Here is a 13,967-nt window from a genome sequence, read left to right as displayed (position 1 = left end):
TGGATAACATTGAAACCCTTACAAACCAACAAAATGCCGCTCTTCATTGGCATGATGAAATGCACAAGATGTTTGATGATGGTTTGGATTATGATGAGGTTGCTGCTCTCAACATAAGCAAAGATGATTTGGCTAGCCTTTTTGCGAACCCAAAAATGGGTTTACCAATTGACCCAAAAAAATCCAAACTATCGATTAAATGGTGCACAAATGACGCCATACGTGCAAACTTTTGGGATCGTTGGTGGATGGTCTTTGATATCCCTCCACATGGAAATTTAGACATACCATTTTATTTCCTTAGAAAATTATATGCAGAATTTTTGTTGAAACTTAAAGTGAACTATTGGAGCATGAAGCCCAGCATGGGTGTAGGAATAGGAGCTCCTCAGGATAGACCCTCTTCCTAGCAAAAGAAAGCTGGCACTTTTGTCCCCCCCACTGATATCTCCCCCCCTCCTCGAGTGCAACATCTAGATATTATGATAGAGGCTAGCTCTTAGACCATCAGAGTCATTCATAGGCTGAGTACCCTAATGATATCTCAGGCTAAGTTAGTCTTGCCTCCTCGTGTTGTTGATGCTAGTGCCAGTTCATCATCGACTAGCTCATCACACCTTTGTGTGCCTCACACTAGCATTACATGCAAGAATATTTTCCTGGGTCCCATAGGTGATCTTCTTGAGTATCATTTTGTATTAGATGAGGATACACTAGACACACACGTAGAGGCTACAGACCTTGATGCGAGAGAGGAGGGGAATGCAGAGGCATGGACTCCTTCGGTGTCGGTACATGTATATATATTTTTGTTATGACATATGTGATTTAAATTTAATTTTTATAATAGAGTAATTTTAATTTTTAAGTCATATTGACTTTTATATGTATGTGATCTTCATTCATGTTTAGTTGATGACAGAGGAGGAGCTCAGATAGATTGATGATGCCAAGCTCTTGGCCATTTCATTTGGCCTTGACACATCTATAGTACATTATTTTGTGTTCACATTTTTTTTTTCTATTTGATATTGTAGCATATATGGTTGCTAATCTTTCTTTTATCTTGCAAGTAGCACCTGTTCTAGGGGGACAAAGTGTGGGGAGTGAGCTAGCACGCATTGACAAAAGAAAGGTAATTAGGCACTTTCTATTTGATTAAATTTTGATGCATTCTTGTAAAATGTTTGTGTTAATCCCATTTAATTACATTCTTTATTGTATATAGTGCGTGGCTACTGGCGATGAGCCCGTACAGATTTTGCATCGTAGACCATCAGGGATTTCCATTTGCACTGAGAGCCCCAATATATGTATAAGTATCATCTATTTTTTATTATCTTTATCTTCATAAATAAATTCAAAATTGATTTTCGTGGTATTAAAAACTACTATTTTGTATCTCATAGGAGACTCCTAGTGCACATGAGGTCCGACGAGAGAGTTATGTAGATTTGATGATGCAGCCACTCACTCCTAAGGAGGAGCCTACAATAGTAAGTTGTAGTTTGAATTCATGATTAAATATGTTATAAATTTAGCATGCTATGAATTATAATGTTATAGTTTAAATTGTACATTCATCTGACAAACGTATTTGAACATATACAACCCACAATCAGAGACGTACCAACATTGCTGAGGGCATACGAGAGGACTCCTGATCGGCGTAGGAGGTCAACGAGAGAGGTATTTATTATGAAATTTTGATAGTATAAATCTCCATTACAAAAAAGATCATTATGCATTCAAGTAATTCAATGTTAGATACATAGAATCATATAAATTTAGTAGTCTAACTTTGGGTTTTCCTTTTTTGTTTATGTAGGAGGCATCTGATCCACCTAGTGTAGTGAAGAGGCTGCATTTTGATCATCCACCAGCACCCTAGGATAGTATAGTTGTTGTAGGATGCATCATGAGACATTTTGAGATGGCATATGACCTATGACCTCTTTCAACCCATTAAATGATGACATATGTCCCTAGGGGTCCTAGGACCCTTAGGGACATATTAGAATCATTCTTATGGGTCAAAGGGGGTCATAGGTCAACCTATGACCCCCTTCGACACATTACATGAGGATAGATGTCCCATATTAGAATGCTTCATATGGGTCAAAGGGGGTCATATGTTGACCTATGACCCCTTTCGACCCATTACATGATGACATATGTCCCTAGGGGTCCTAGGACCCCTAGGGACATATTAGAATGCTTCATATGGGTCAAAGGGGGTCATAGGTTGACCTATGACCTCTTTTGACCCATTACATGACGACATTTGTCCCTAAAGGTCCTAGGACTGCTAGGGACATGTTAGAATCGTTCTTATGGGTCAAAAGGGGTCATAGGTCACACCCATTACATGATGACATATGTCCCTAGGGGTCCTAGGACCGCTAGGGACATGTTAGAATTGTTCTTATGGGTCAAAAGGGGTCATAGGGTGACCTATGACCCCCTTTGACCCATTACATGTCAATATTATATTTAATAATTATATTATATTGTATATTTTGATATAATAATAATATATTATTAGATTATATAACAATAATAATCATATATGTTACTAGATTATAGATTTAATAATAATAATACCAATATATATTATTATATAGAATAATTTTGTCATATAATACTATTATATATATTTAATAATAATATATATTATATATATCACTATATTATATTTAAAACTATATTATATTTAATAATTATTATTATATTATTAATGTTCACACAGTCACGAAATATATAATTTCTTCTAAAATTGTCTAAAGCTATTGTTTTATGTTCATTTTCGTTTAAATTTGTTTCCCTCCATATTTAAAATTGAAAAAAACTTGCCTTTTGAAATTTCCCACCAAATAGGCATTGGAAGTCACTGAGCCTAATTGGATATCCGATTAGGCCTGGTATTTACCAACCCTGCCCGGTCAACCCAAAAAATGTGTTTGAGGAGGGTTTTAATGACACTCAGACTTTGGGTAGCCATTTGACAATGTTATTTTGATCGAAATTGAATGAAATTGAAAGGGTTTTTAATATCGCTCTCGAGTTTCCATTGATATTATTTCTATCAAATTCTGAGTTTGATAAGTATTTATTAGTTAATTATCAATGAAGATTATTTTAAAGTGCTGATTGACATATTGATTGAAAAATATCTATAACTTTCAAACGATATAACATTTTTTAAATCTAAAAGTTGTGTCACATTCTATGCTTCGCCTAGTATAAGAATTTTTTTTAAAAAAAAATTGAAAAAATTTTCTATTAGTTAAGGTGGTCAGACACAGGAGTTTTTTTTTTCGAAAATGTTGTGGTAGAAAATTCATATTTAATTATTTATTTAGAATAAAAATACTGAAAAATATGTGTCACATCCGAGCATGAGTCTACTTTTTATAACTATAATTATATTAAAAAAAAATTATCATTTGATTTTGATTAAGGTGGTCGGACATACACCTACTTTTTATTTTCGCCCTCAAATTTTTGTAGTACTGCATCAAAATCCAAACTTTTGACCAATCAATTATTTTTTTCTCCTGATAAGGCCTAGTAGTTTAGAAACTAAATTAAATTTTCTACAGATTTTTTAAAAATTTTTTTTGATATAAAGTCCATAACCACTTTAAAATTATGTGTCAAGTTGACATAACCCTGATTTGCTAATTTTTCACTACCACTTAAGGCCATAGTTTGGTACACCATGATCTGCACATACCCATTAGTTCCAAGACAAAGAAGTATTGCAAGGAAGAAATTTGCATGAGCAAAGATGCCAGGTCAAAAAAAAAAATTCAATTTTTTTAGCAAATACTATCGAACTGTCCTCAGATGCTAAGTTGAGATATGCTAATGGAAGCTGAGTGAAGAGGAGAACTAGTGGAAGCCAAGTAAATGAAATTATAATGGGAGCCGAGTCATGGTGGAACCTTCAAGAGCTGAGTTTACAGTTGTATGCACGAAGCATTTAATGCTAGGTCTTTGATAGGTATAAGGTCAAGTTTTGTTCATTTTCATGCCATTCAAACATAGAGAAAAGTCAAGAGGAGAAAAGAAGCGATCAAGAAGTAACCTAACAACCATTTGCACTGATTCCAATGGAAATTTTGCACAAGTTCATTGATTCAAAGATATTTATCAAGTGCTGAGCTATGCAAAAGTTAAAGTTTTAATATATTTAAACCCTAGCTCGGTAAAATGGCCTCTAGTTCAACGAACCCCAAAGGAAAAGAGAGTCCTAAGGTTCAGTTAGTTAGTAATGAGGTCAAACAACCAGAATTTAGGCTAATCCCAAAAGCTACCTACAAAAATGACCCAACTGGCACATTATCCATCATTCCACCTAAAGTTGACATGGTTCAAGATGTGAGGAAGTGCTATAACTGCAAGATAGGTGCAGTAGGTGATCTAGAAATATTCCAAGCTTATGATATACTATGTGAAAACAAGATTTTGAAAAAGGAATTCGAGATAGTTGAGAAGAAGGGTTTGAACAATGCCCTAGTCTACCCTACAGGATTCAAAACTGAGTGGATATGGATTATCCTTAGCAAGATTCACAATGGATGTTTATGGCTAGAAATAGGACCTGTAAAAATCACTAAAAGGATAGTGCATAGGGTTACAAGTTTCCCAACCCTAGATCAACCTAAGACCCTAAGTAGTGATTCCAAGGAAATCATTGAGCGGAATACAAGTGCCAAATGGAATAAGAGGGGAATGACTATTGATATTGTCACTGATCCTCTTCTAAATTTTGTTGTTAGAGTAATTTCACACAAATTCTACCAATCAAGTAGATTGAACGACGTACCTTGTATAGCAGTTGATGTGGTATACAAACTGGTGAAGAAAGACCACACATATGATCTATCAGAACTTATGTTGCAGCAAATTAATGAAGCAAAGCCAATAATAGAGCAACTATCAGATATAGTTGACCAGGTGACCAATGAAGACTAGGATACTACTGTTAAACTCATGGAATCGTCAGAGAGAAAATTTCAAGGAAAAGTAAATGAGAATATATCAAGTGAAATAGCACTTGAATAGGTAAAATTGGCCAAGAAAATAGACAAGGTCAAATTTGTACTTGAGAACATTTTCTCATTGTATAGGAAGCTGTGTGATTTTTCCAATTTCACACAAGAAACAAATTAGAGAATAATGAGCTTGGAAAGAAATTTGAAAATTTCTAGCATGCAACTACCAAAAGATCTAGCTCAAAGTGAGAAGCATTTTGCACAATCGATTCACACTTAAAGGGATTTAGCTATACGTACAATAGAGGAAGCCAATATTAAGGCTAAATTGATGCAAATCCAATCCTCCATAACCCCACATCTAGAAGTCCTCCACAAGGAAAAAGTGTATGCTGAAATAGTTTTAAAGAAAGATCCAAATCTTTCTACAATTCATGGACTTGTACATCTTGTTTCAAAGACTACCATCCAACACAAGTCCCTTGACATAGCTGTGGATAATTGGGATGCAGCTCTGAAAACAATAATGGAGGTAAATAATTTTTTTTTTGGCTAAGTATGGTATTACTCCTTAGAACACTTTGACATAAGTGTCAAAAAGGGGGAGAAATGATAATAAGGAAAGGGGGAGATATATGTTTTAAGGAAGATATAATATTTTGATGAAGATATAGCTAAGGGAGAATACTATACATTTTAATTGCATTCTTTCATGAGGAGAAATAATGTTTTGGGGGAGACATGAATAAATCAGCACATAGGTACAAAATATAGGAACAGGGCAAAAGACAGAGTATCAAGCACATTCAACACAGAATTTTGGTTGCACGAATGATAAGGAACAATCAGCTCAGGGGAAGTTATAAGGCATTTTGAACAAATTTTGAAATTTTGAGGATAAGGTACTCATAAGGATAGATTAGTAATGATTAGTTAAGTGGTTTTGACACTCATGTCAAAGGGGGAGATTGTTGGTCTTAGATGGTTTTGACATTTGAGTGTCAATACACTTAACCACTTTCTACACTGAAGCTGAGTACACTATGTATGCTGAGCCACAGTGTGTGCCGAGTTAGATTTTCAACAAGTGTTGAGTTAATTTAGGTGTTGAGTAGTATAGAAGTGTCGAGTGACATATAGGTGTCGAGCCACAGTTGATGTCAAGCAAGTCAGAATGCTTCATATGCCAAGCAAGTCAGAATCATATATGTGCTGAGTGAGATAGAGTGTAATAGGTGTCGAGTAAGCCAGGATAGTATATGTGCCGAGTACCAGTAGTCCAGTATGTGCTGAGTAACACAGAATCAACATATGAGTTTGTGCTTTTCTCAAACTCAGATGTAAACCATTTTTGGAGCCAACATAGATGGATTTTGAAGGAGAAAAAGGATAAGGATGAATCTTTTACATTTCCTATGCAATTAGCATGCAGCCAATCAGAAAAAATGGAGAAGGCATGCAACTAATGAGGTAAATACAAGGAATGAGCAGGAACTTAAGATTCAATATGGATTGTAGATCCATACCTAACCCGAAGTCTTTACAATCTTTAAAAGGAGGTCAAAAACCCCATAGTAAGTGTGGATGTGAATAGTGTATGGGGAGACTATAGCGAAATTTAGTGAGAAAGTGTGAAAGACTTAGAGGAATAGAGTAGCAATTTCATATCTAGTTGATCAGAACAACACGAGGGACAAGGGACATGATCACATATCAGATCTCAGAGGATCAAGACCAGAAGGAGCAGATCAAGTGCCTAAAATCAGCAATTGAAGATTGCAAGCAATTAGGTTAAAGATTCCCAATACTTTCTAGGCATTGTATTAGATAACTGAAAATCCTATGTTGATAGGTTAGCTTAACAACTACTTTGTAGAGGTGACTAAATCCTTTAATAGGGTGACACTTCATGTAAAGTGTTTGTAAATCCTCTAACCAAGTCACTATTGACACATTGTAAAGCCTTTAACAGGGCAGGCCTTTCACAGGGTAGACCATTAGAAGTGGTCAAACATTTATTGCTACAGTGATTTTTGTGGGTATCATCCCCACCCTAGTTTTACCTTCTTATTCCTGGAGGGTTTCTAGGTTACCAAATTTGGTGTTATGTGTGATTGCATGTGTTTACTTTATGTTCATTTATATGTTTACATGCATGTAGTTTACTTTTTAGTTATTTGATTTAAAGGATTAGGAAAGGTTAAAAGGTGTGATACTTCTGATTCACCCCTTCCCCTTCCCCCCCTCTCTCAGAAGTACTCTTCCCATTTTGAACATTCCAACAATATTGGTCCAACTATGCTCACTGGTAAAATGGTAAAAACTTGTCATTTCACAATGGATGGAAAGCATTAAATTAATTTATTATAATGGTGGATAAAAAATTGTCTTACTATTATAAACCTAATATTATGATTCTAGGCTATATATAGATTCACCACAACATACTTATCACTTTTCCTGACTGAAATTTCTTGAGCTTTAATAAATTGCAAATTTATTGTGAATCGACGAGTATTGTAATTGAGAAAATTGTAGAGTACAAGAAATGGATCATTGAAAAAAGGAAAAATAATGAACTGAGTGAATTGCAACCAATTGAAACGAAAGAATCCAATGGTTGAAGATGTTAACAAAGTGATGTTGATTGATAGAAGAGAGATTGATCATCTTGAGTATGAGGGAATATTATTGAAGGTAGAAGATGTAGAAGAAGGAGGAATATCATTACTATTTGTTTGGTGTTCTACTTACATAAGACCTGAGTGCATATCTATATATTGAGATATAGGAGTTGGAAAACAAGACAATTCATGAGTTATATGAAACATTTTTCTCAAAAGTGACTTTTAAGTAAGAATACAAGTAATTAGGTAAGTCTACCCTAAGCTAAGTGGTATATATATAGAACATGTTTTATAAAGATATGTATTATTTTTTTTAAGTAGGGCTTGTGATCAATGTTTGTTGCTAAATAAGCCATATAAAATCACAAATATTGTAGAAGATTACCAGTTTCAACACTACCAAAAATGAGCTAACCAGGAGTTTAGTATTGGCAAGGATAGATGCAAAGCTCACAAGAGGATGCCAAACTTAGAATGGAAGGGCATGTTTAGTGAATGACATCCTGAATCCAGAATTAAGATTTGCAATAATGGTAATAGGTTACATAATGTATCAAACAACCAAGGTGAACCACATCCCCAATAGAGAAATATAAAAAGCTCACAAGATCATACATGAAAAGGCTACACTTGACCTAAGTGAATGGATGCATGGCCAAATCATGGGGATTTTAGATATGATCAAGAAAGATTCTAGCAACAAAGTTCTTAAGTTTGGATCAATATTAGTATACATATTCTTACATTTTAGAGGAGAATTCCTAGGGTTCCAACCCTTCAAATGGTTAGATGAGAAACCAATAACTACACAAACTAGTGAAATATACAAGAAACTCAAAGGTAGAGGAAACACCATTATGTGGGATTATTTAAGAAGTTTTCAAAAGAGATGCACAAGTGAGAAAGGATTTCTACCAGTCTAGCAAAGAAAATGCTTTTTTATAAATATAAAAAAATGCATCATACAATTTTTACAATCAAGGACTCATTGGTTGACACATTTTTGTCTAAGACACACATATAGAATGACTACTAGCTATCCTAGAAAGATTTACTCTATCAAAGTTTGGCATCTGCATAGAGATATGAAATAGACTTCTTAAGAAGAATAAAGTAGAGGATCATATGCCACATAGAGTGGCATGAGTCAAGAAAAAAGTCCATCCAAATTTATACAAATCGAAGAAATGAGTGATGAAGACATGGAGACAAAACTCACTAAAGTATATCCACCAAAGTCTCAAGAAAGGATGGAAGAGAAAGGATCATCTGATACCAACTAACATTGAGATAAAGGAGATAATGAAGAAAGTTAAGAGGAAGTAAAAAAAAATCTCATTAGATGAAAGTATATATGGTATAACAAATAACAATAACCATATTATACTAAAAAATAGATTCTCTAAGTTTAATAAATAGAAAAAAGAACAAGATTGTAAAAGTAGTGCTAACAAGTATGGGAGTGATTGATAAAATACCATTGGAAGTTAGAAGCCTACTACCTAGGGAATTGAGAAATATCATATATGAGAAATGGATTACATGTGTGAAGAGCTTTGGAAAAATTCTCTATTAAAACCTATCAAAAATGAGACTTGATATAGAAGAAATAAATAAGAGAACACTCCTAGAAGTATACAAGAATGATTTTAGCATGCATGAGAACATATAATTAGTATATTGACTAGTCATATAAAACCAGCTCAAGAAAGTATAGTTAATCACTAACAAGAGGTAGCCTAGGAGATAGATGAGTACATTTTGAAGAACCAATAAGGAGGCATCAAGGAACAAGTAGAATAAAAAAAAGAAGATAAAGATAAAGAAGTTAAGGAAAAATAAAGAAAAGGTGAAAGAAAAAGGACTAAGCCAAGGAACAAGAGATATAGGCCATGTTGAAGTCACATCTAGTTGTGAAAGAGAATAGGTGCCACAAGAGGTGGACACTATGTAGAAATAAGAAGAATCATCTAAGGAGAAGCCCCCTAAATCACAAAGGAAACAAAGTACAATAAAAATTAAAATTATGGATTATGAATAGGATGGAAATGCTTCACAAGTCACACAAATCAATACATCAATGGGTGACTCTAGAAGGAGAAAAATAAGCGAAGATAAAGTTCTGTTACCTATCATAATGACTCAATAGGAGATAGAAGAAACTATTAGCTACACAAGTAGTTGAATCATATCTAGAAAGAGTCAAGGAAAATGAAAAGAGAATACACCTAAGATGATATAGGCCTCAATATAGGAAGAAACACCCAAAAAGGATAAAAATCCTTAGAAGGAGAAAGTGGAATAGAAGTCACTAGAAAATGACAAGTCAAACTCTATAGTAGAGGAAGTACAACACGAAGAGATTGAGTCACCAACAAGAGGAGTGGCACCTTCAAGATCCAAGGTATATGAGATAAAAATAATTGGACATAAAAGTGTAAGGAGTTTTATATGTATGTCAAGGAATGAAGAAGTTGAACCTAATATGAAGAGAAGATGAAAGGGATAAAAATCATCATCATCACTTAGTTTTGAAGATGTAGGAGAGCTCTTTGAGAGTGATAAAAAAATATAAGAAGAGAAGGAATCTCTTGATAAAGTCACTATAGAAGGGAAATACGAAGTTAAGAAGATGAGTCTAGAAGAACTTAGGGAATACTCAAAGATCTTGAAGAGGCATGAGAAGATCAATGTAGTACGTAAGGGACACCAAAGGGATGGAATATTGGTCACCACAAGAGAGATAATTGTACACCTAGCCTTAGATACGATATATGATCCTAATACATATATAAAAATTCATCTTATGGACTTAGTTTTTGACATCAAAGAAAAATTGGAGCTATTGGAAACATACCAAAAAAGAAGGTAGAAGCAAAGAGAATTAAGAAGCTTGTAAACTTAGTCAAGCTTAGAAAGGAAATATTGTAAGAGGTGAAAGATGAAATTATCAAGGAACTTAACCCATAACACTAGCATTAAAAAAGGTGTCTAATCCAAGCTCGTTCACAAATCACTTAGAGAAGACTATACAAAAATTTTAACATGAGCTTTAATTGATGTAAAGATCATTAAATGTAGTAACTATTTATACAGCACAATATATATCTAAGACTCAAGGTTCCTTATATTTCATAAAAAGGGTTAAAGTTGAATAAGAAAAGAGAACTCTTAGTCTTATGGAATTGAAAAGAATACTATTTCCTTAGAAAATTTTATTATCTAATGACACATCAAGGATGCAGAAGCTATAAGCACCAATCAACAATCTAGAAGGAATTGAAGGAAACCTGGGTGATATCAAAAGTGAGACCGTTTCACTCACTAAGCTAAGGAATCATGGAAAGAATATATTTGAAATTTTCAAAGTCAATACAAGGATATATTTGAAAAATGGTAACCCTTTGTCATTGATGAGAAAAGGGCAATAAGACTAGAGATGATAAAAAGGGGAGAAGATTGATGAAAGGGGGAGAAGAAGAAGAGACAAGAATGAGGAAAAATGACCAAAGAGGCATATGCATATTGGGATATAAAGCACAATGAACCTAGGAAAAGGAGATCATGTTAAGGGGGAATTCCCAAAAAAATTTAAACTAAGTCCACACATTGACATAGACCTCTCTATTGGTATAATAATAAGAATCTAGGAAGAACTATTGTTAGCCAAACTTCTATCAAGAAGGTCAAAGTTGGCTTAATATTTTTTCATTAATATGAAAGGGGGAGATTGTTGGACTTACAATTATCATTGACATGAATTTTTAAGAAAGGTAATGGTAACATTTATTAGACCAATGTGTTGTCATTGATTGGCAACCAGATGAGGCCAATCCAAGAGTTGTAAAATAGAAAGAGAAAATAGTGGTAGAAAGATGTACTAGTTAACATGTGTTTTGTGACTTAATTGACATCATGATAGAAAAGAAGGAAAAGAAAACAAGTAAATGAAGGATCAAAGAAAAAGGGTCACTAGATGTTAAAAAATGAAAAGAATAGTTACAAAGAGTGACTGAGAAACATACAGGTCAAAGCAATAGAAGGATGCATGGACATAGGCTACATATAGACTCATAGATAGATGTGTACATATTCCAATATAGAACCATACTAGTATGTGTCATGAGTTTTCTATTAATATCTTAAGTATTTGATTCAAAATTGAAATATATTTAATTTGAGTGGGATTTTTTTTTGAGTAATAGTGCCTAGACATTACAAAGTACATAAGGACACTTAGACTTCATAATTGAGAGTTTCTATTGAGGTTTTTAAAGTTGTTGTTCATATTTGGTGTACAAGAGAGTGAAGGAGATCCTAGTTGAGGAGAAGGGAGTTGGAAAATAGATTGGCTATTAAGAACACCAAGGCAGAAGTGAACTAGAAAATCTCATGAGATAAGAAAGAGAAAGAAAGAAGATTAGAGTATCTACAATGAGAAGTTACAAAGATATACAAGGCAAAAAAATTATATTCTTATATCATCTACTTAGATTTATTTCTCGTCATTGCATCTATGTGTAAGTTCTTGACAGGAAAAACTTCAATAGCAAGCTTTGAAAACCCTCTTACAATGTATGTCCTAGAAGGAGTGTTCTGAAATCCTCTAACTAGGTATTTTTCATAAGGTTTTGTAATCCTCACAAGTTATGGACATTTCTAATAGGATGTATTCTTAGAAGGAATGATTGTAGCCTTTAACAAGGAAACCCTTTAAATGCATTAAAAGCCATAGTGGGTATATTACTCCCACCATGGTTTGCATCCTCTCATTGAGGATTTCCACATGTTGGAACCAACCATTAAAAATCAACTAATAATGTATTAATATGTCCTTTATGGTTTCCAAATTATCTTTCATCACATTACATGTTCTAATGAAAGATATTGATCTTTACTATTGATTGATAGAATATCAATGACCAAAGTTGTATCTCAAGATCAATTTCTTGAGAATAATGGAACTCATTGGAAATTCTTTAGAATGGAGACATGTGGCAAGTCTAGCATAGAGTCCTATAAGTGGAATGAAATGAATGTCTTATCAAGGATAAGTGATAGTAATCTTTAGTACATTTTGGACACTCATATAGTAATGGGACTACATTCCACACATTTGAGAATTAATTTGACTACCTAAACTAAATATATGAATGGTCACAAAACATTTAATGGAACTTTTATTTAAAGAGGTTATTTTATTCTTTAATCACTTTCAATTATGTTTTGTGCTTTGGTAGTGGAGGTTGTGATTTGAATTATTTTTATTTGTTATTTACAAAAGGTCTCATTTTTCAATAGTTTTGTTTTCTAGTCATGTATCCACCTAATAGGTTGAGATGTAGCTACATGGATTCATAGAGACCCTTTTTGGGAAAGCTACCAAAAAATATGCTCGCTTTGGTTTGCAAGGAAGCTGAAGGGTGTATTGGGCTTTTCTTCCACACTATTTTGTTCATGATTTCTGATCATGAATTCCTAAGGAGTGAGAAAAGATACTACATATGTATGGAAATTATGTCCTACTTGTACATCTTCTCAGTCTTAGAGGGAATAGAATATAAATTTGCATGCTCCTGCATAAAGTGTGTTGGCCCTACAAGTCTCAAAGGCATTAAGAAAGGTAATTGGTGGTGCTAATAATTTTCAAAACAAACTATATTCATTGATTGGAAATTGGTCAAGTATAAGGTATTCCATCTCACAATCAACAATATAAATCTAAACTAGTTAGATCTAATGTGGAGATAAGGATTAAGACAAGATAGTTAATCATAGTTAGCAAGATGAGCCACCAAAAACTGTAAGATAAAAAATTATATATGGCTGACACCACAATGTGATTGATGCTCAGCTAAACTAGTGAAAAAGAAGAATAGATAGAAAGGCTACACCTAGGCCTAGCTTAGAACTAGTAGGGCTATGTGTCTATATCCTATCACATAGGTTTCATTAGTTTTTTCATAAACAAATCAAACATGTAATTAATTTTTTGAATGCATCATATTTGGGTAGGATATTTTAGGGTTTTGACACCCACAAAAGAGGTGAGACATCAATTTTTTGAAAGCCTTCATTGTTCAGAGTGTACAAATAATGAAGGATATGTTCAAGAGTAGAAGTGAAAGATTGAACAAAAGTGAGGTGTTGCACATAAATAAAATAAGGAAAAAAACAAGCCAATGTAGATTAATATGTATTGTAAATAGGACTTAGCTAACAAATGATGTGGTTATACAACACTATCATAGTGAACATCAACCTAGAAACAAACTATTAAAGTCATCTTTGGGATATAAACTAGTGATCTACTAGGAAATGCGTGTCATATAACTTAGAC

This window comes from Cupressus sempervirens, chromosome 9 (assembly GCF_028749045.1).
Source record: "Cupressus sempervirens isolate cs-2001-9-10 chromosome 9, ASM2874904v1, whole genome shotgun sequence".
Classification (NCBI taxonomy): domain Eukaryota; kingdom Viridiplantae; phylum Streptophyta; class Pinopsida; order Cupressales; family Cupressaceae; genus Cupressus; species Cupressus sempervirens.
Note: the sequence above shows the minus strand (reverse complement) of the source record.